At 36.4% G+C, this 23,227-nt stretch overlaps 1 protein-coding gene across 1 annotated transcript in view; it reads right to left on the bottom strand.

The window, feature by feature from the left end:
- mam (neurogenic protein mastermind) overlaps positions 1-18,660 on the bottom strand; it is a 193,709-nt gene extending 175,049 nt beyond the window's left edge. The window contains exon 1 of the mRNA XM_017616273.1: positions 17,931-18,660. The gene's annotated coding sequence lies outside the window, so the exon portion shown is untranslated. The remainder of the gene's footprint in view (positions 1-17,930) is intronic.
- Between the last annotated feature and the right edge of the window lie 4,567 nt (positions 18,661-23,227).

The following is a 23,227-nucleotide window of genomic DNA, read 5'->3' as shown; positions in this document are numbered from 1 at the left end:
AGAACTAGACCCTTTGCCGACATTACTAGTTCTAGCTCAATACCCAAGCAATGCTTTCAACTGTCCAGTTTTACACGGCGATGTCATTGGCGGTGGCAATTGTCGCCAGTTTTTACCCGGTTCCATTTTGGACAGTTTTCTGTTATCAGAAAACGTATTTGAGATTCGATTTTTGGATATTTTTTTTTTCAATTTTTCTTTTCTTGTACAGATTCCATTTTTCTTACATATTTTATTAAAAAAAAAAAATATTGTAAGCTGCACGCAATAATTTGAATTCATTAAATTTGAAAACTCACAACTGCCTCCACCGCGATTTGAACTCGCGACTAAAGATAGTTGAGTCGGAGGTCTTCTCGCTGAGCTACTTTCGTATTGTACGAGTAGTGAGCATTTGCACATTTATACAGCAAGTTTCAACTGTCCCGCTCTGCATTCCTTTTGCACTAGTTCAGGGATAGTTCTGAGATATGTAGTTCGGAACTAGCGCTTTGCCAGACTGTCTCTAAATTTTATTGCAGGGCTCTTATGCATTCATAAGGTATAGGCTTTCGATGCTTTCTCCTGGTATGAAAAAACGCATGCTTGTTTCGTTGGTGCGTGGTAAACATTGATCCCTTATGGATTGACTGGCAGCTTAAATTTAAAAGAATGCATCTTTTTCGTAAATTTATTATAATCAGTAATTAAAAATTTTTGTAAACCGTTCAACGTGTTTCAAGTAATTGTTTAGGCATTTGGACGATCAATAGCTATCACACCATGTTGTCATGTGTCAATTCTGTCGACAATGGTGCATGGTGTCAAGTTAGCACTACATACCATTTTTTCTTAAAAAACGAAAGCTACAAATTTTTTCTTTCCACAACAAATTTACAACAAAAAAGCTACAATTAATGCCGTTATAACATTTTCAATATCTCAATTCTATCGACTAGGTGTATGGTGTCAAGTTAGCCTACATACCATTTTTTCTTAAAAAACGAGATGCTAAAATTTTTTCTTTCCACAACAAATTTTAAAGTTAAAAGCTACAATTAATGCCGTTATAACATTTTCAATATCTCAATTCTATCGACTAGGTGTATGGTGTCAAGTTAGCACTACATACCATTTTTTCTTAAAAAACGAAGCTACAAATTTTTGCTTTCCAACAATTACAACAAAAAAGCTGCAATTAATGCCGTTGTAACCTTTTCAATATCTCAATTCTGTCGTCAATGGGGCATGGTCTCAAGTTAGCACTACATACTAAATTTTGTTCGAAAAAGGGTCAACTCAATTTTTTCCAGAAAAACGAAAGCTACATTTTTTTCTTTTCACAACAAATTTTAAAGTTAAAAGCTACAATTAATGGCATAGTAACATATTGGATATCACAATTCTTTCGACTAGGTGTATGGTGTCAAGTTAGCCACTACATACCATTTTTTCTTAAAAAACGAGAGCTACAAATTTTTTCTTTCCACAACAAATTTTAAAGTTAAAAGCTACAATTAATGCCGTTATAACATTTTCAATATCTCAATTCTATCGGCTAGGTGTATGGTGTCAAGTTAGCACAAAATAAAAAAAAACTTTCAACGCTGAAAATTTTCGGCTATTTAGAAATTTAAATTGCATTATGAGAAAGTCAGATTTCCTGAATTTTCGCAACAATATTGCCGATTTTCTGAAAAAAGGCGTTGAAATCCAAAAAAAAAAAAGTACGGAAGCGCCCTCTGGCGGCCCTCAAAATAAAAAGTTAATACCAGAAATGGATTCCTCGACCCCAAAAACCCCCAGATACACATTTGGCTAGTTTTCAATACAGCTGTTTCAACAGGTGAGCCACTTTTGAAAAAAAAACTAGATAGAAATTCATTTTAGACCTATGGTTTCTTGGGCAGAAATGCTTGAAATTACCCAAATAATCATAACCGCGATGAGCGATGAGAAGGAAAAAAATGCGGGTAACAATTGTATCCCCTTTTGTGAAAAGGTAGTAGGAAAAGTAGTCTGGTAGTGCTGAAATGCGTTTTTTATATACAAATCGAATTAAATATATAAAGAAGATTCCATTGATCTACACAATAGACAATGAATTAACTTTTTATGGCCATATTGATATTAAAAATGAAACAAATGAATATTCACTTAAAATTCTCACCAAAGAAAAATCTTATCGACAAATATTCCCAAACATTCACTATAAACCATGGTTTTATTGAAATTCCAGTATATATTAAACAAAATTAATGGAATCCAAAACAAATCTTTTGTTCTAAGGGACTGTATGAAGAAATATACAAACAGTAAGGATGCAATTGATATAATGCATATAAATGAATCTTAAAAATTATTATATTTCTTGCATTTAAAGATTACATTTTTAGAAATTTTGCGATATGGATCGCGATCCATCAGTACTGCATGCTACACCGTCAATAATATCGCGATACTTGGATCACGTCAATAAATACGACCCGTATGACAGGACCCTATAAATCTAAAAAGAAAGCAACACAGGCTAAGGCAGAATGCGGGAGCGAGACAATTGCCAGGTTATCCAACCTTCTATTATTGAATCATGGTGCTAAGCAAGAAATATTTAGGCACATCAAATTTCATTTCGTTTTGTACTAAAATACACTCCTTAGCACTCAATGCATAAGATCTTATATGCTACATAGGTATGTAAGTGCATACATATGTATAGTGGTCCACAAAATAAAAAAGTTGCGATATTTTAACCAGTTTTGGCATTTGGCATTTGTCTTTTGTTTATTTAATGTTTATTATTATTTTTTTTATAAGTCTAGCTGGTATACAATAACACCATATAAATTCAGATTTCAAACTTTGTACAAAAATTACAAAAATTCTGCTTATTTGCACCAAAATTTCAAACTTTTTAATCAGAATTTTGGTATGCAGTTTTGTAGACCATTTAATTCTACTATAATGAAGTGCAAGTTTCCAGCTGCTACATATAAAATCCCGTTAATTTTTGCAATTTTTTTTTTGCTGGAAGTGTCCTCCATATAAAAGAAAATTATCGAACATACTTTTGTATGGAAAAAACGTGAAACATCTTAAACAAACAAAACAAATTTTATGAGCTGTCTGCAAATGTTTTTTGATATTGGCTGTTATCTGTCACTTCACCTAAAGATATGAAAAGAAATTTCAAAGAATCGGCGAAAAAATGCCCAATTTTGTGCCGATACTAGCTGATGCCGAGGCCGATTAAAAAATTATATTCAAATTATTAATAAAAATAAATATATTATAAACCGGATATCAATCGAAATGGTTTTGAAAAGCTTTGTTTCTTAACTTAATTAGAGGAGGGTTGCCACCTGTTCAAAATTCAAATTCAATTTGGCAAGAATATTTTTGAGGTGCTGGAAGAGGGTAGCCACCTGTTAAAAATTATATTCAATGCCACCGGTTAACTTTTACGCAAGTTATTTAAAATATGAAGCGAAAGGGGTTGAACAGGGTTGCCACATGTTTATAAGGTGACATTAAAACTATTTAATAAGTTTGATGAATTATTAAAAGATGGGTAGTATCGAAATGATATTGAAAAGGCTTTATTTCCGAAATATATTTAGAAGGGTTGCCACCTGTTTAAAAAATCCAACTCAACTTAAATTAGGGCAATTACCTTATTCAAATATGTATTAAAATTTGATGGTGTTTATATTGGCGTCACACGAAATAGTGTTAATAAATCTCTAGTTTGATCAATAGAAATATTTTTCAGGTGTTTGTAGAGGGTCGCCACCTGTTCAAAAATTCAAATAATTTAAAAATGGGGTTGAACCGGCTTTATTTCTGAAATATATTTAGGAGCGTATTTTATAAGCTGTTTTAAAATTATTTAATAAGTTCAGTGATTTTTTAGAGGATGCATATCAATCGAAATGGGTTTGAAAAGGTTTTCGCGTAGTTTCTGCAATTCACTTCCGAGTGAATTTAAACCAAATTCGCTTCGAACTCAAATAGAGCTTTGTAGAGGTTCACTCGGAAATAAATTTTATAACCTGCCTGTTTCTAAAATATGAGGGGTCAAAATAAAAAACTTGATAATATTAAAACCGACTATGCGAAAGGGCTTAACGAATTAAGAAGCAATATGACACTCGAATCGCTTATACAAACCATGACTAACATTTAGCCTACAGGCAGTGTTGGCTGATTTTATTTCCAAGCAATTGTGATTTCCCGAGAACAAATGTGTTTTCAACAAAAAAAACTGTAACTTTCAAAAAACAGAGGGATTTTTGGAATGATTGGAATAGAGGTGACCAATTTTTATCCAAAAGAGGAAACGCTTCAGCTTCATCGCCTTTTTTAAATAAGAATTAACTTCCAAACAAACCAAAAAAGATAATTTTATTTCTTCTTTTAAAACTGAAATTTTGACTAAACCTGTAATTTGTGCTAATTAATAGAAACTGTAAGCTTGTTCAAAAAACTGTGATTTACAGTTAAAACTGTAAATATGGCAACAGTGCCTGCGGGGTCATGGTCTCGATCGGCCGCAACGCGACCTGTGTGAGCTGACGAGGGAAGCGCGGCGTAATATTCGTAATACAAATTAAGCTTTTCTTATGACTACATATAAAGATATAAGGCCAGAGCTTGAAGAAAAACTGTTTTCCTATTCAAGTAAAGCGGTGTGTAGCCTAATCAAGCTATTTAAGAAGGGCACGGTACCTAATCAAGCGGAGCGAGCTGTGCATGTATCTTTGTTTTTATAATGCCTACAGTATCTTTTTGCCTTATGAATGAATCAATACACTTGAAAATACACATCGTTCTTCTCCTTTCTCTCTTAGCGGCTGAATTTATGTGAGCAATTTCGCTTCAAATGAATGTTTGGCGTTTTGGACATTCTTGTTTAATTTTTTCGTAATCCTAATACATATTTACTTATGTTTATTGTAGCCGCTTGTTCATCCCATTTTGTTTGTATGCCCATTGTATATGTATGTATGTACATATGTATGTATGTATTTATGTCGTTGTTGTGCATTTGTTAGGCTAGCCATTTGTCCATTTGTTCGAATCAGCTTGCCTGGTACATATTTTTAACGCGTTCGTGCATTGTAAAACAGGTTTTTGTTAATGCCGACTTCGTCACAATCGACTTGCGACCGCACTGTATTAAAGAGTTGCACAATAAAGTATGTAGTTTTCAACTTTTAATCGTATGAATTTCGCACTATTTCGGGCATGTGCAGCGTTAAAATGAGGTGTCGCGTGCTAAAAGATTAAAATTCTTTATGCAGGGCCCATTTGTTATTCCTCTAGTTTTATTTTCTCCATAAATACAATAGTATATTATGCAAGGCGAATACAAACAAAACGTAGCATCAACTTCTTTATAACAATTGAGCACTTATCAACGGAAAATGACCCATGGATGCACGAAATACACCTTAAATATGTGCATATATATCGATGATCCTCTGCAATAACGACACAACTCAAAAATAAAAAATAAAAAACCCTTGCTACTCTTAAGTGACTCATGTCTCCAAATCCTTATCTAATCCATGTCCGATCCTAACAAAGTAAGTAGTAAGGGTTACTAAAGGACCTAGGTAATAAAGATAAGACATGGATTAGAGACAGTATTAAGGGTGCTGTTTTTTTTTTTTTAGTTTTAAATTTTAGCAGAATAAAGTACATGTTTACTTGCCCTTGATTTTTGGAGTTTTTTGCTGGCGGTGCCACGCATTTTCTTCCATACAAAGTGTGGTTGTTCACACTTGCCCACATCTGCCCAGTCGGAAAAGTAGTAATGCATTACATGCGTGATAAATAATATAATGTATTTCTTATGAGTTCTCGATTATATTACTGCTAAATATGTAATCAGTATTCTAATGTATTCAAAAAGTTCCAAAAATTTCATATTAAATTCACACATTCAATTCTCGATACTAGGTAATGCAAAATTGAATGCCCCACTTTTCTCAGAACATCGCCCGGGGGAAATTGGCATTTTCGAATGTGAAAGGGGTTGTTTTACTGATTATTTTTTCGATTACTATGCATTACATTTTCCCACTGGGTGGTTGTGTGATTATATTTTTTATTCAGCTTATAACAACTAAATACACTACAGAATAATAGTTTTTAACCAGATAACCTGATAACCGGCAAATGTGGGCAGCCACAGTAATTTTGACTACTTTTGATATGCAGTACCCCTTTTAGACCTTTGAAATTTACACTTAATGATACTAAAATTGAGCGGGCTATAAAACTATATAAACTAAAACATATTATAATTTTTTATAAAGTTTGAAGATCGGATCTAAATGATTTTGTTATAAGATACATATGCTGTCAATACTGAGGATCAAAACTGGTCGGCAATAAGGGCGCGCTGGTTTAATGATTAAAAGTGCGTACTATCACTCCGTAGTTTCGATCCCTTGCCCGAGCAACATCTAAATAAGATTATGATTATGAGATTAGGTTTTTTTCTAACAGTGGTCGTCCCTCGGCAGGCAATAGAGAACTTCGTAGGTATAAAAATTAAATTTTATTTGTGGTTTAATTCGTTCGACAAATAAAAGTAGTATTTTTGACTGTATTTGTCGAAATAACAACAAATAACATATCTATATAATACAAACAGCGCTTTGAGCGACCTCTAAATATTTTTCGATTGCAAATTATAAAAATAGGGGTGTATTTTTAGAACATTAAAATTCCGACTTTACTTATTTTGGACCGCTCTAATGCACATACACATATAACACGCGAAGGAATTTTTGTGCAGGTCAGTGGCGTAGCCAGGGGGGGTGAGGGGAGTGGGGGGGGGGTAGATCCTCCCCCTTCGTCAGTGAAATGAAACTTTTATTTCAGACTGATGACAAGTTATCTTTTAATGAATATATAAAATTATCGGTTGGTGGATTATGTATTTGAATATTTTTGCTCATATGCATGCATGCACACATAGATTCCCTTCAAGACCAATGCTTTGATGGTATTCACGGGAAAGTTTATGAAGGTACATTTACATATTTTACACTTTTAACATAAATGTCAAGGTAGATATTTTAAGATACACTTCTTAACAAACAAATTTTTTAAAGTTATTATGAATGGATAAAAGAGACATCGTCTTTGAATTCAGTACTAAAACTTGACATTTCAAGTGCTTATCAAAACTTTATATATGTTAACTAGATTGGCCATTTATCTTAAAATTATAAAATTTTGATTATTCGTTTATAAAAATGCAGTTTACACTTTAACAAAACCCGTATAAATCCAAGGTTTAATCTTTGCGCAACATTAACAAAATCAACAAACTTTCGTAAAGCTTTTTAATTAGATTTCCTATAAATACATATTTTGGGTATGCAGTTTTGTAGCCCGATCAATTCAAATAAAGCGCAAGTTTAAAATACATAGCTGCGACTTATCGTTGATTTTTAATATTTTTTTTTATGAAGGCGTTGCTCATTTTCTTCATTAAAAAAATCGTTGAACATACTTAGATAATATGGAAGAAAATTACCGACATGGTCAAAAAAATGCCACACATCAACGGTAAATCCCAGCTACTTTAGATGAGCACTTTATTAGATTAAAACTGAATGAGCTAAAAAAATGCAAAATATTAAGAGATAAAATTGAAATAGAAAATTCGAAATTTTTACGAATGTTTGTCGATTTTTTTTTTAATGTTGTTCAAAGATTAAACTTATTTTCATTTAGTGATTGTTAAGGAATAAACTATATTTTTATAAACAAATACTTAATTCAAATAAAAATATAATAAAATAAATTGTCAAATCTAGTCAATATGTGAGTGTCGTAAAGTTATGATATTTAAGAACATCTCTTTCTTAATTAACGAGGACACTGTTTCTATATGAAGCTGATTTCAACGTTTTGTTTTAATAAAATTTAGTATCGAAAATATTCTTTCAACACTTGCCGAGGAATGTGATATAATGGTTCGTTCAAAACCTTTTTTCAAAACTTATAAAGGCAAAAACGAGAAGACAAAAAGAGAATAAAAAAATTTCCCGCAGTTAAATTTCGGATTTTTAAAACGGTATAGTAATTTAATTTTTTAAATGTTAAAATGCCGCTAGTATGTTAATTTAGTGACCAAAGTATTGCTAAGCGTTCATTGTAGCAAGCACGGGCGTTACCCGCGCTGCTGTCAAAGCGACGCCAGCGCCACCGCAACGCCAAAGTTGTATGTGGACGGGCCTTTAAAGCGTTGATAAAGATATTTGATCGTCTCCGTGGGGCTTAACATGCACTGAATTAAATTGATTCTGATACGTTCTATTGTATGCTATATGTATGTATACGAGTAGATGCAAAAAAGTAGTATCTACATATACAAAAACATATCGTGTAAGAGCGCTGCAAGTTGGACCCGTGCAAGAATGAGGGTAAAACTGATATTCGGGGATGTGTTGCAAATCAAATCAAATCAATGCTATTTGCAAAATATTTTTTTAAAATAATATAATCAGGTAATAAATATTTCAAATAACAACTGATAGAAACTCAAAAGGACGTAATATTCTTCGATTTAGAGCCAAATATTTTCCGTTTTGTTAAGAATTTGCCAAATTAAATTTGGTAAATCGCACCGATTTCCAATAGTAAGATTTGCAGCACATGCCCGATTGTCCCAATTTGACAAGCCTACTCACAGTGCCGACAAAGTGGCACACTACAACAAACCGGAGATGTTTTCTGTTTTATGAGCAAAGAAACCTATATAAAAGCCCTACTGTCAGGTTATTAAACTTTCTACTATCATACATTTTGAGCTACCACGTAACCAACTCAAAAGTAGCCAATTTGGGTAAAAAGAAGTCGAAACGGCAACACTGTGTCTTGTAAAAGCAAAAATATCAAAACAAGCTACATATGTACATATGTATATACTCTGCAAAAATCGTTGGACCATGTAGTCTATGTGTGGAATATTGGAGTACTTACAAAAGTGCTCCTCTGTCATGCTGTAGCGGACCAACTCGTGTCTCTGCAGCAGTGTTGCCGTTTTGATACATATGTATCCAATTGAATACATTTTCGCCTTAAATTTTGAGGGATACCTCGTTTTTTTCCTCAGTGCAAATTTGGATACCTTTTCCCATAAATATTTGTAAGTTGAAAGAAATTTTTTTTTATTTATGTACGAGCTATTATAACATTTTTAACAGTAAATTTCCCTTATTCTTGTCTCGTTTGAAAAATTTAATTTTTAGCTACATAAACGTGCATTTAAAAATACCAAGTACTTTGCAAATTTTAAAAAGTTTTCGGACCTGTAGTTACCTTTAACATCGAGAAATCAGCTTTTACATCCCGAGCAAGCCAAGGCGAATTTATATAAGATGGTGTTACTAGATCAGCTGATTTTGTGTATGCGTTTCGCCCCACGGCTTCTTATGTCAAATTGAAAAATTTTGTTTGAATTTCCACACACACGCTTACAGATTTTGACAGTTTATGCCGCCAAAGCAAAAACAAAATACATGTAAGTTTTTGTTTTTGTACTTCTGCTATCACCTTATATAAATTCGCCTTGGAGCAAGCCTTCTCTTAGCAGTCAAGGGAAATTGCCAACTATGCCGATGACTAAATTTCTACTATAACTTGACTGCACTAAAAACAACTTATAACTTCTAAATTTTCAGTTATATGTCGTTAAGCGAGAATTCAAACAAGCTGGAAGTAGACATTTTTCTTGAAGGCGGAATTTACAGACAAATAAAAGTTTTTGAGATTTTTTGCATGTATTATTTGTGGGAATCTAATCGTAGTAATAAACATCGAACATGCGGAAACTTTGGCCCGTAGTCGAAGTCAGTATTTTCCCATTCTTAGAAACAGATCTGGGAAACAAAGGTTATAGTCAAAATTAAGTCAACATTAAAGTTAGTTGAAGTTTTTTTTTTTTGATAGATATCCCATTGAAACTTATGTCAGATAGCTGCAATTAACTTTACGAGTCGATTTAATTTTGACTATAACTACGGGCCTTTGTTTCCCAAATCCGTGTCTTAGGATGGGAAATTACATTACGACATGTTAATAAATTTGTTATGGGGCCCGAGTTTGTTTTCCATAGATACGGTGTGTAAATGTAAATGTCCGCTCTTTTCGGTGGATACATTTGGATACAATTTTCGATTTTTTTGTGGATACTTTAAAGGCTAAGGAAGTGGCAACACTGCTCTGCAGCAGCTTATTGTTACCCGATCACTGCTCGTGTTTTAACGAAATGTGATTGAAGTTGAGCATTTGAAAGAACATTTGCATGTCTGGCTGTAGCTGAACGTATAGAGATGCTCGCTGTTAGTTGTTAGCTCCCAGCATGTTCGGGTTCGAATGCCGTCAGAGGCAACATGTAATTTTTGTTTTTTGGTTTTTATTAATTTCGAAAAAGCATCTGAGAAGTGAACAAAAGCGTGTACAAACGAAAAAATATAACAACAATGCCATTGTTAATATGTTGGAGTAGTTTTGTGCTACTCTGATGTAATGCAGGGATGGAGTATATGGTCCTGCCCTAGGACATCGCAATGTTAATTGGATCATATTTTTTATATGAATTGTGGTTAATTTTGGAGTACTCCTTGGTCCTTAGGGAGTACTCTTTACACGCATACATGGAGTGGTCACAATTTTTGCAGGGTAAACGAATGAAGTAGCAAAACGAGACCAAGATAAAGAAATTAAAAACCGAAAATGCAGTAAAGACAGCAATATACAAAAAAAAGAGTATTCCACTAATACTACGTTTATGCGGCAGAATTTATGAATTCTCCATTTCATGAATTCAAAAATGGTTCCGTTTATGCATAATTCGGAATTTCATGAAATGAAGCTTTTTAAAAAGTGACAGCGCACTAGCGATTAACTAAACGAGTGGCGCTTACACATATGTTAGTGCATGGCCGAGCTTCTCCTCCGATTTGTGACGTGTGCCTTGATGTTGTACCACAAAGGGGAGGGAATTTACAGTTTTATGCAGACTCCGAACGGCGATTGTATTTATAAGAAGTTGTTTTTCATGGCAGAAATAGACTCGGAGGTTTGCCATTGCCTGCAGAGGGGCGACCGCAGTTAGGAAAAAAACCTTTTTTTTAATTTTTTTTTTGCGATGTTGCTTTAGCCAGGGCTTGAACCCAGGTCCTGCGGAGTATAAGCGCGCACTGCTTACCATTACACCACAGCGGCGGCCAACTAAACAATAGGGTTGTTTCACCTCTTTTTTTGAATATGCAAAAGCCGTTGGTACCAGGAAATGGTACATGTTGGATTTAAACTCGTGTTTATGCTTTTGAATTTCTTCTATTTGAATTTATTCTATATTTAAACAAATCCACATAACTTTTCCAGTGTTTTAGAAGCATGGTTATGCCACTGCTTGCTTTTGAATCTAAAAACGTCTTAACCCTAGTAAACAGCTGTTTGTGAAACGCGGCGTTGCCGGACTAGCACTTAACGAGTTCGTGAAATGATTGCAAAAATGCAGCCAATTTTAAGCCAGATTCATTAAATGAAGGGGTTAGAATCAAGAGGATCTACGTACCTCTGATTTTTTTTTAGGATATTTAAGGTTGAAGTTGATTATTTATTGTAAATTTTGGGTACATGCATTTTAAATGGTTCTTGCATAAATAAATGCAGGTATTTGTCAGGTTAATTAACTAATTCAAAGAATGTTTGCTCTTTGTCACCAAATAAACACTACTTATATTTAACTAACTATACAGATATGGGTATAACTTATATTTTCAAAAAATGTCACTTACAGCCGCACTCAGAGTCGTTTAAGGATTACTTAAGGTCTCCCTCAGTAACGATTTGAAAAAAATTCCCTCTCAGAGTGAGTTAATGATTCGTTAACGGCATTTAATGAACATTAAAATTAAGTAAACAAAAACCTTTACTTAACTTTTTAACGAATGGTTTTGAAATTTTTTGTTTGTTTTCAATAAATTTCAATTTCGATAACGTTGCTGTAACAGTGGCAATGGCCTAGTGAGCAGAGCACTTTCTTGCCATTCAAGAGATCCGAGTTCAATCCTCGGCAACGAATTTTTTTAATGCAATTTTTTTTTTAAGTTTTATCGCTTAAAAAATTCATATTTTTTATTTTATTTAAAGTTTGGAAACTTTTTTGATTCATCTTTTTTCTTTCACTTTCAGTTTCTAAAATTTTTAGTTTTTCCTGTTTTTCATTTCGTTTAGTTTTTATTGCTAAGCAATAAATATAATAATACTATTAGCACATCTGTTAATAAGTTATTCGAAATACAGAATAGGGCTTTCAAGATAGTTGCCGAAATATAAAGACTTTTGTCTCTCGAATGTCTGAGGTGAATTGAAAGACAGATGCCAGAATTGGCCTGTTATTGGTCTTGTTTGTCTTTTAACAAACAATTTAACTAAATCAAAAAGAAAAGAATGTTTTCTTTTTAAAGCAATAAAATCCATACACCAAAAGAAAATTAGATCAAAAAAGCTAAAAAAATTCAATACAGATAGTTTATAAAATTAAATAAGAAAAATAAATAAATAAAAAAAGGAAAGAGAAAATTTTCCTGCCCTAGGACTCGAACTCGGATCTCTCGAATGACTCGCCAGTGCTCTGCTCACTCAGCCATTGCGTCTGTTGAGCCTGTGCGCGCAAAATGATATAAATACTTATTTTTATATTCAATTTCAAACTGAACGAAAAAGTGAGTGATGCCACAAAAATAGTTGCGTTTGTTTACAAATTATCCAGTAACTTGCCAGCAACTCTCTCCAGTAACTTTGTTTCTAAGAATTCGCTCTCATAGACAAAATTTACAAAAAAGTACGCGAACGCTATTCCAGTAATAATTTGCAAGTTTCATGAACAGCTGATAAATTGGTTGTTTATTCGCAGGAATTTCCTAATAAAACAATATATTTTATATTATTTTATGTTTGTAGGCTAGTCTGATCTTTTCAGTTCTGGTGCAGGTTGAAAAGTCGAATAAAGTAGTTTTATTCGCACCAGAACTGAAAAGATCCGACTAGCCTACAAACATAAAATAAAATAAATTTGAACTGATCGGACAAAAAAGATAAATATATTTTATATTTAAATAGGTTTAGTTTGTGAATTTCAGCAATAAAACCCACAAACGGTTTCCTTATTAGTTTAAATTTCATCCAGCAACATGCGATCAGCTGTTTTTCGTACTGGCAAATTCTTACAAGTAAAAATTTTTTCCAGTAAAATCCAGTAAAAACTTGCAACTTCAACGGTCATTTTTCGCTCTCTCAATTTCCCATACTTTGCAAGTTTTTGCGTACAAAAACGCCAAAACATGAAAATTCGTAANTTTCCAGTAAAATCCAGTAAAAACTTGCAACTTCAACGGTCATTTTTCGCTCTCTCAATTTCCCATACTTTGCAAGTTTTTGCGTACAAAAACGCCAAAACATGAAAATTCGTAAAAATTGTTACTGGATTTTACTGGAAATGAGTAAACAAACGCAATTAATAAAGGGCCGCAACTGGGACCATACATACATTTTTTATTTCACAATTTTGAACTCTGAGAGGACACATTAATTAACAGATTTAACGATCATTAGTTAAGTGCCCGTTAGAGCTAATTTAAGGAACGTTTCTGAGTGCGGCTGTTAGACCCTTATGATTCTAACCCCTTCAAATGATTTCGTAAATTGGCTAATGGGGCTTTCGCACGAGGCGATTTTTCAGGCAACTTATGCGTTCAGCTCACGCAGGGTTGCATGAAAAAAAATTAAATGGTATAAAAGGGCGTTTGCATTCTACTTTTGGTTGAACGGCCTTTCAACTAATCGCTTTCAACAAAGTTGGTCGCCAGCCATCATTAAAGGCCGGTCCACATAGAACTTTTGCGTTGGCTTTGGCGTTGGCGTTGGTTTGACAGAACGCACGTTAAATGTATGCTTGCTACAATGTACGCTTGGCAGCGAATGCTTGGGTCACTAAATTAACATACTAACGACAGATAAATTAATATTTCATATTAATAATTGCATTAAAAACGATATTTCTTGCCCGCACATGATTAAAAAGTTAAAATATTTGTTGTTGTTGTTGTTGTAGCGGCACTACTAAGCCCCGCCTGTTTCGTGTCAACTTTTCAATCATTATCGTCGAGCTCAACTAACGGTAGGCCCAGGAAACGAGCTGTTTCGATGGGGTCGGACCAAAGGGAGAGGGGTGTTAGTTGAGTCGGATTGAGCTGGCATGTGAAGAGGTGGTTGGTGTCGTGGGGGGAGTCTCCACATGCCGGGCACTCATTTGGGATGTTTGGGTCGAGTCTGGACAGGTAGCTGTTTAGGCGGCTACAATATCCAGACCGTAACTGAGCCAGAGTAACGCGGGTCTCTCTAGGTAATTGAAGCTCCGTCTCTTCCACAGGTGGTGATTGGGCTCCGATAACGACATTCCTAGGCCTGGAGTCGAGGTAGGTGGAGACAGACTCCCTATGAATGTCGTTAATCGCTTGTCTGTACGTCATTGGGTCCAGTGGTTGGTCTGTGTAGGTCTGGACTGCGTCCTTGTACACGAATAGGTGCCCCCTGACGTGCCTGGGCGGAGGCTCCTCCTCCAGCAGTGGTCTGTTGGGGTGTTCGCTTCTGTGACACCCCACCAGGAACTGCTTACAGAGCATTTTGTTATGTTCCCGTACGGGGAGCACTTGGGCCTCGCTGTGTAGGTGGTGCTCAGGCGTCATCAGAAGGCACCCAGTCGCTGTCCGGAGTGCGGCGTTCTGACAAGTCTGTAGCTTCGTCCACTGCGTCCAACTAGTCCCCGGTGACCAAACAGGCGCTGCATAATTTAGAACCGGCCGTTGATTTCGTTGGGGAGAGGGTTAGGCTCCTTGCAGTGAAGAAGCGAGAAAGGCTGGAGAGATAACCGTTTACTTTTGAGCAGAGGTCATCAATTCCAATCCCGGACGCCAAAATCGATCAATCATCAGCGTACGAGATCAGGGAAACTCCTTCAGGAGGCTGGGGGAGTTTCGAGATGTAGAAGTTAAAAAGTATGGGGGAGAGAACACCACCTTGTGGAACCCCTTGTTTTATTCTTCTTGGTTTCGAGGTTTGATCTCTGAAGATTACTGATGATTGTCGACCACTCATATAATTCGCCGACCATAGCTTCAGTCCCTGTGGGAGAGAGGAGGCCTCAATGTCTTCTAGCAGCGTGGAATGGCAGACGGTGTCAAACGCCTTTGACAAGTCCAACGCTACTAGGACAGTTCTCTCACAGGGGCGGTTGCGATTTAGGCCACGAGTTATCTGGGTGTTTATGGCGTTAAGTGCTGTTGTTGTGCTGTGCACTTTACGGAAGCCGTGCTGATGTTTCGCTGGGGTTAGGTGGCACAATTTTATTAATGGCAACAGCTGACGAGCAACGCACGCGAAAAGATGAGCGTTGTCCATGTTGTTGTTGTTGTTGTAGCGGCTACAACAACCCCGCCCAGATGGGTTGGTATCTCACAGTCATTGTCGTCGAGTTCCACTAACGGCAGCCCCAAGAAGCGTGCAGCCTCTATGGGGCCGTCCACAGGGACAACGCCGTTACGGTTGTAGGGTTTTCCGGGCATGCGAAGAGATGTTTCGAGTCGTGAGGGGTCTCTCCGCATGCCGGACATTCATTCGACACATGCGCATTTAGCCTACTCAGGTAAGAGTTCAGCCTGCTGCAGTAGCCAGGGTTATTGTTGTTCTTGTCTCCCGAGGCAGATGGAGCTCCGCCGCGTCAATGTCCGGTGTTTGTGTGCCTAGAACGGCATTCACAGGTCTAGAGTCTACATAACTCGAGACTGAGTCCCTGTGAATGCCGTTCAGGGCCTGTCGGTATGCTTCGTCCGTCAGTTAATATAGATGCCTCCTGACGTACCTTGGCGAGGGCTCCTCTGCAAGCAGCTGTCTATTTGGGTGGCCACATCTGTGGCTCCCAACCAGAAACTGCTTGCAGTGCATCGTGTTGTGCTCCCTAATTGGGAGCATTTTCGTCTCATCATGAAGGTGGTGTTCTGGTGACATCAGGAGGCATCCGGTCGCTGTCCTGAGTGCTGTGTTTTGTGCTGTCTGTAGCTTCATCCACTGCGTCCTACTAGTCCCCGGCGACCACACTGGTGCTGCGTAGTTTAAAACCGGCCGGCCTATTGCCTTGTATGTTGCCAGCAANTGAAGGTGGTGTTCTGGTGACATCAGGAGGCATCCGGTCGCTGTCCTGAGTGCTGTGTTTTGTGCTGTCTGTAGCTTCATCCACTGCGTCCTACTAGTTCCCGGCGACCACACTGGTGCTGCGTAGTTTAAAACAGTACTTTTGTTGACAATAGCGGTTGCGTGCGCAGAGGAGAGCAGGCAGTCGAATGTCACTCCGAGTATTTTGGGGTTATTCACCGTCGGAATTGGTGTATCGTCGACGTGAATTCCCAGCGGTATCCTGACCTCCTTCGTCCAGGTGTTGAACAAGGTCGCAGAGGATTTCGTAGGGGAGAGGGCTAGACACTTTGCAGTGAAGAAGCGAGAAAGATCGGAGAGATACCCGTTTACTTTCGAACACAGGACATCAATTCCATTCCCAGTCGCCATGATCGATCAATCGTCGGTGTAGGGGACAATCGAGACTCCCTCTGGTGGTTGAGGGAGCTTTGAAATATAAGAGTTAAACAGTAGCGGTCATAGGACACCACCCTGTGGAACCCCCTGTTTGATTTTCCTAAGTTTGCTCGATTTGTTTCTAAACATTACCGACGAGTGTCGACCACTCAGATAATTTGCAAACCACCGTTTGAGCCTCTGTGGGAGAGAGGAAGCCTCTATATCTGCTAGTAGCGTGGAATGGCTGACAGTGTCAAAAGCCTTTGACAGGTCCAACGCTACTAGAATCGTTCTCTCACAGCGACGGTTACGGTTAAGGTCACGAGTTATCTGAGTGTTTATGGCGTTAAGTGCTGTTGTTGTACTGTGCACTTTACGGAAACCATGCTGATGCTTCGCTAGGGTCAGGTGGTTGGCCATCTTTTTGCTTTGTGTTGGCGTGAGCGTTGCCGAATTTTGGCTATGTGCAAGGCTGCATTTGTATTCATGTATTCATAGTCATCTGTTGAAGCGACGCCAACGCCAACGCAACGCCAAAGTTTTATGTGGACGGGCCTTAAGCCATTCAACTTTTTTTCGTGCAACCCTGCGTTGTGAGTTGAAAGCAAAAGTTCCTCGCCTCGTGCGAACACCTTTTAACGCATAACCATAGTCCAAAATGCACAAATGTAGATCTGCGCAGCTTCAATTAGCATTTTATTTCTGGTGTTGGTTTGTCGAAAATATGGGTCCACCATGGTCGTGAGTTCAAGATTATGATCGCTTAGTGGGTTCACACAGAGTGTGGGGTCACAGAGAATCTTTTGTTGCTCATTTTCGGCAACTTCTCTTTTGGTGTTGCCCTTCGCGTTCGTCTATTCCTTATCTTTTCTGACTAAAATATGAGAAGTGTCAAAATGCAAGAGCGTAAGCCAAGTAATTTTCGAGTTAATAAACGCTTTTTGGATTGAATCTGACTACACAATTTCTGGGAGATATGGAACGTAACTATTTTGTACACAATTGTTTTTGTTAGCTGTGAACTGCCAACTTGAATTACTCAGATGAACGAGAGCACAAAGCGTGTTGCCCGAACACGTCGCCCTCTCTCCAACAAACTTCGAGCTGCCGCAACAAAAGTTTCTTTGTCTGAACCCAGACTTAAGGTTCAAAAACTTTGTCTATAGAAGGTTATAGTTTTATGCACACATATATCCTTGTGCCGATAACGCATGAAATATGCACAATTTGAATGAAGTCCATGAATTTAACTTATTAAATTGTACGATTTATGAAAATACACTTACCAGCAAACATACGCGGAATAATACACTGGTATGTAGAAACACAGATTCATTCTGGTTGCGAACGTATTAGTGTTAATCAAAATTCGAAGTAAAGAGCAACAATCGTCCAGTAAGCGCCGGAATTAAAATGTTTAGCGAATTCTTAAATAAAATCCTTACAAGGTAAGCAGAACAAATAACAATTGTTAAATGTCCATATCTAAATCCACCACACTTGTCTACACGTTTATCACATCGGCAACAGATGTAGCCATGTCCGCTTATATGCACAATATTTATGTACATATATACATACATATACATGTATTTATATATGCGATGAACTTCGATGCCATTCACTTTCCTGTCGTTCTCCACTAATTTGTATTGCGACACATTTGTTATTAATAAAAACCAATAAAAGGACATGCGAATTTCAATTCACATTATTTTTGTTTTTGCGCGCGCACTAGGACGCTGCCGCAAACTGTAGAGGCTATACACATTACGCTAGCGTCATTCCAATTGGTTGGAAAATAATGCACAAAGAAGATAAGCATTTTCTTTTGGTATGTCTGTATATCTGGTGGCACACTAAAAACTCTATATTTTAAGCAAACACATTCACTGAAGCCTTTAGCATATACTTTAATAACTTTTCGTTTTTATTTTAAAATTTCACTGGCACGATAACTCGTTCACCTCCACCCATTAACCAAATACTCGCAGACATTTTGTTTCATACTAAATGGAAACGGCACGCATTGGGGCTAGAAATGCTCGATATTTAAGAAAGTATCGATATCATGAATCGATTTAATTCATTGCATGTAAAATCGTAACGGCGACATAACGGGCTGAACAATATCGATATCGGAAAAATCGATGTCGAAAATCCTACTCCCAATTGAATAGAATATTAGCCCATCTTATCAACTTAACTAATTGTGTTATTTCCATCTTGTATATTTGCTGAGGATTAAAACGGCATGCCGGCCGACTCAAGTGGTTTGTCAAACTTAAGAGCTAAATAAATCACACAAGCTGTTGATTAAACCTACTTTAGTATTTTTCCATACACTTCTTTGTAGATGAAAAATAAATTTCAACTTAAATATCGATATTGCGGGTAAAATATCGATGTTTTCGATATAGCGACCTTGAAATATCGCTTCAAAAAATCGATTATCGTGCGATGAAATATCGATATTCAGAAAAATCGATACAATATCGAACATTTCAAATTTCGGGCGATGTGTCCTTCCTAAGGCGAATTTATACAAGGTGGTGTTCAGTGTTGCCGCGCCGTCTCAAGAAATGTATCACCGACCAAACGAAAAATGTACCCAAATGTATCCAATGTTTCTTTTTTAAATATCCATCTCATAATTTGTAACCCATCCTAAGGACTTGGAATACATGTATGTATATATTTTTATTTTCCATAAAATCAAAGATTTATAATTTCAGTTTGTAAGTTCAATTTTTTGTGCATAAGTATTTTCAAAGTATAACAAATAGTAGTTAATATGTTACATTTGTACCTGTACACTCTAAAAAGTGCATGTATGTAAAAGTAAAAAGGCAGTGTTTAGTTTTATTGCACGGTGGAAACTTTGCGCACATTAAAAAGGAAACGGAAAGAGGTTACCTCTCTTAATATACGCAAATTTGAACAAAAACTTTTTAGAGTACACATATGTAAAATCTTTTCAGTACCATTCATACAAATTTCCTTAAATAAATCAAATTTAGTTTTTCAACAGCGTATTTTAAACGACTTTGGGCTGAGTAGGCAATTGAGAAGTAAAGTCCTCTCTCGAAAGGTCACACTCTATAAGTCACTCATCATACCTGTGCTGGTGTATGGCGCGGAGGCATGGACAATGAAAGCATCTGATGAGGCGGCTCTTGGAGTTTTCGAGAGAAAGATTCTGCGAAAGATTTACGGACCTTTACGCGTTGGTGATGGCGAATATCGCAGACGATTTAACGATGAGCTGTATGAGCTTTACAACGATATAGACATAGTGCAGTGAATTAAAATTCAGCGGCTCCGCTGGCTTGGCCATGTCGTTCGAATGGACAGAAACGCTCCTGCTCTGAAAATATTTAACGCGGGCCGCGATGCTGGTAACAGAGGAAGAGGAAGGCCTCCTCTGCGTTGGAAAGACCAGGTGGAGAAGGACTTGGCTTCACTTGGCATTTCCAATTGGCGTCAGTTAGCACAGAAGAGAAATGACTGGCGTGCTGTTTTGGACTCGGCCAAAATCGCTTAGGCGGTTACAGCCTAAACGACACTGAGATCTTTTTTTCTTTTTAGCCGACTTCACAAAAAGGAGAAGGTTATCATTTTTTTTTTTTGTGTATGATACCGCATATCATTGGACCACGTTAATTGATTTCAATAATTCTTTTTTTTTTTAAGGATATGTGTTTTCTCATAGGTGGTCCATACTACTTCGGTTTAAATCTAATCGTTGTATCAACAAGAAATTAGCGATAATCTTAAATTTTTATATTAGAATTGAAGTCGGTCTTTTGCTTAAAAATTACTTGTTAAATTAAGAAATCAAAATATGTGATATGAAAGAGATCACTACATTTATACTTTATATATATATTAAGATCTCGCTTAAAGCATCCCTTTTAGCTAATTAAAACAATCGCACTTTTACCTATTTTGGTGACATCTCTTCATAAGTTCATTGCTTCGTTCACAAAAAATAAAATGCTTCAATTTCACGGTTTAGTAGTGATTTTTAATACATTTAGAACACCTAATGTTTGTACCATCTTTAATGGAAATCGATTTTTGAACGAAAAAACCTTAAAGAAAATATAAAATTTTGGCATATTTAAAAAAGTATCCACATTTATACTGATCGGAAAAAATAAGTATCTCGCAAAAATCCGTCTAAAAGTGTATCCAATTGGAGCTATTTAGATTGAAACGGCATCCCTGGTGATGTTACTGAAAATTTTAAATTTTCGCCGCGGTATTTCTTAATGTCCAAGGCGAATTTATTTATACAAGGTAGTGTTGATAACGAATTGAGTTTTCGCCGCGGTACTACTGAATGTCAAAATGATGTGTTTGTTGTAAACAAGGCGAATTCATTTTACAACAAACACATCATTTCGACATTAAGACGTAACTCGGCGAAAATCTAAATTCGCCATCAACACCAACTTGTATAAATTCGCCTTGTTAATGTCGAAATGGTGTGTTTATTGTAATATGAATTCGCCGTGGTTACAACAAACATATTACTTTGACATCAAGCAGTACGGCGGCGAAAATATAAATTCGCCAGTAACACCACCTTGTATAAATTCGCCTTCACAATTGCTAATCAGCAGCAGAGTGTCCAGTAGCTCGTTTCTGTAACAATTCTCTACTAAGGCGAATTGAGATATGAATTCGCCGCCCTGTTCTCTACTGCTAATGAGTAGTAGAGAATGACGTATATTCTCTACTAGTAGAGAAATAATCGGTAGAGAAAAGTTACAGAAACGAGCTACAGATTGGCCGATTTAGAGCCAATTTATCGATTTTCTTTGGATATTTGCGCGTAAACATTTTGGAAATCGCCTTTGGTGATTTTTCCCTTCAATCCAATTTTTTGTGCACTATCATCTAATTGTGTCGAAACACGTGATAAGTGGGCCTACGCACACTAGCCTGCTCAGTCGGACTGAGCAGTCCACCACTCGAGCGCACACTGGACTGTGCAGTTGGCCGAAAACAGGTTTCAGTTTGGTATACCTGAACTACGCTTGATTATGTTAGTGCATTTGGCTCATGCAAACAAAAATACAAAAATACAGAAGTACGAAACATGTTGACTATGTTTGCGTGTCAGTCCACCGTCAATCCGCGATTTTCGCGGACTAAAATTATCCACACAAAACCGGTTTTAGGCGGACTAAGCAGTCCAATGTGCAGAGGCCCAGTAAGTTATGGAGTTAAAGCTTAAATATTGATGTGGCATCACTTATTGTTATCGAACTGTTGCAGCATATCATGAACGAACGACGCAAGATCACATAATACTATGTCTCCATTGTGAGATTTAATGAAGATTTAGCCCTCTGACGAGATTTGACGTTAAATCTTTTGAGATTTATCATATAAAATTAAATCTCGAAAGGCAGTAGATTTAAGTTAAATCTTCGTCAAATCTTCAATAATATTGATCAATAAGTACAATTTGTTGGATGTGGCAACCACAAATTCACATGCCATAAGTCAAATGACATTTGTGTTTTCAATATACAGTTGAGGACATTGAAATCTAGCCTATCATAAAAACATGAATTTTCGTATTTTTAGGGATTTTTATATTTTTTTGTTAGTTTGGGAGGAAAATTAGTAATACATATTTACATAACTTTGGTTGTAATAAATTAAGAAAATATTATTTTAAAAACTAAAAATTTAGAAGAAATGTTTTATAGTAATATCATGCAGAGTCTTCTCCGCTTTCTATAAGTCATTTACGCGCTGCGACAAAAAATTTATAAATTTCGGTAATGGTTCTGCTTCGATAACATTGCACCGAACATCCTCTAGAACTCAGTTCGTATTCATGATATGCCAAAGGCCCACGATTGGATTTTCGGTTCCCTCCTATAAATAAGAGAGTTCTACAAAAATTTTTCTTTCCGCAAATGTTTTTTACCGTTTTGATAATTTTTCTTAAATTCGGGAAAATGATTCGGAATATGGTACCATTCTTTACACTTTCCAAACTATATATTATACATACATATTTACCTCGAATAAGATGCCAATAATATTCAGAATTCATATAATGAAATTCCGCTTGGTACCTTCCTTTTATCTGAATTGTTCAAAGTTGTTGTTGTTTGAGATTGAAAATGAGAATTTGTGCGTAAAATTTTAAAATTAAATTGCTCGCAAACGTCAAGAAGGCAGGTTCGACTGATGTCACGTTACGGATTACCTGGGTCTGTAGTAGTAGTTGTTGGCGGCGGCGTGTGGGTCGGTTGTGGTTGTGGTGTACTCTATTGTGTTGTGTTGTGGTGTTTGTGTTGAACAGCTCAGGTAAATGTCGTGCCTTCTCTTTTTCGCTAGTACGTTTTCATCAAAATTCCACACTTTTTATTCTGAATAAATTTTAATTTTGATGAAAGTTAGATTTTCTTTTAATTTTTGTACAAAGTTTGAAACTTGGATTTACAAGGTTTTTGTTATAGAATGAACTATAATTTTTATGAAAAAGTACCTAAAATTAATTTGAAAATACAAATAAAAATCTGACACTTATCCATAAAGTTTAAATTTAATTGTT

Source organism: Rhagoletis zephyria, unplaced genomic scaffold (genome assembly GCF_001687245.7).
Source record: "Rhagoletis zephyria isolate East Lansing unplaced genomic scaffold, Rhagoletis_zephyria_1.1 Rzeph_scaffold_00025, whole genome shotgun sequence".
In the NCBI taxonomy this organism is placed as follows: domain Eukaryota; kingdom Metazoa; phylum Arthropoda; class Insecta; order Diptera; family Tephritidae; genus Rhagoletis; species Rhagoletis zephyria.
This window is presented reverse-complemented; position numbering and strand designations above follow the sequence as displayed.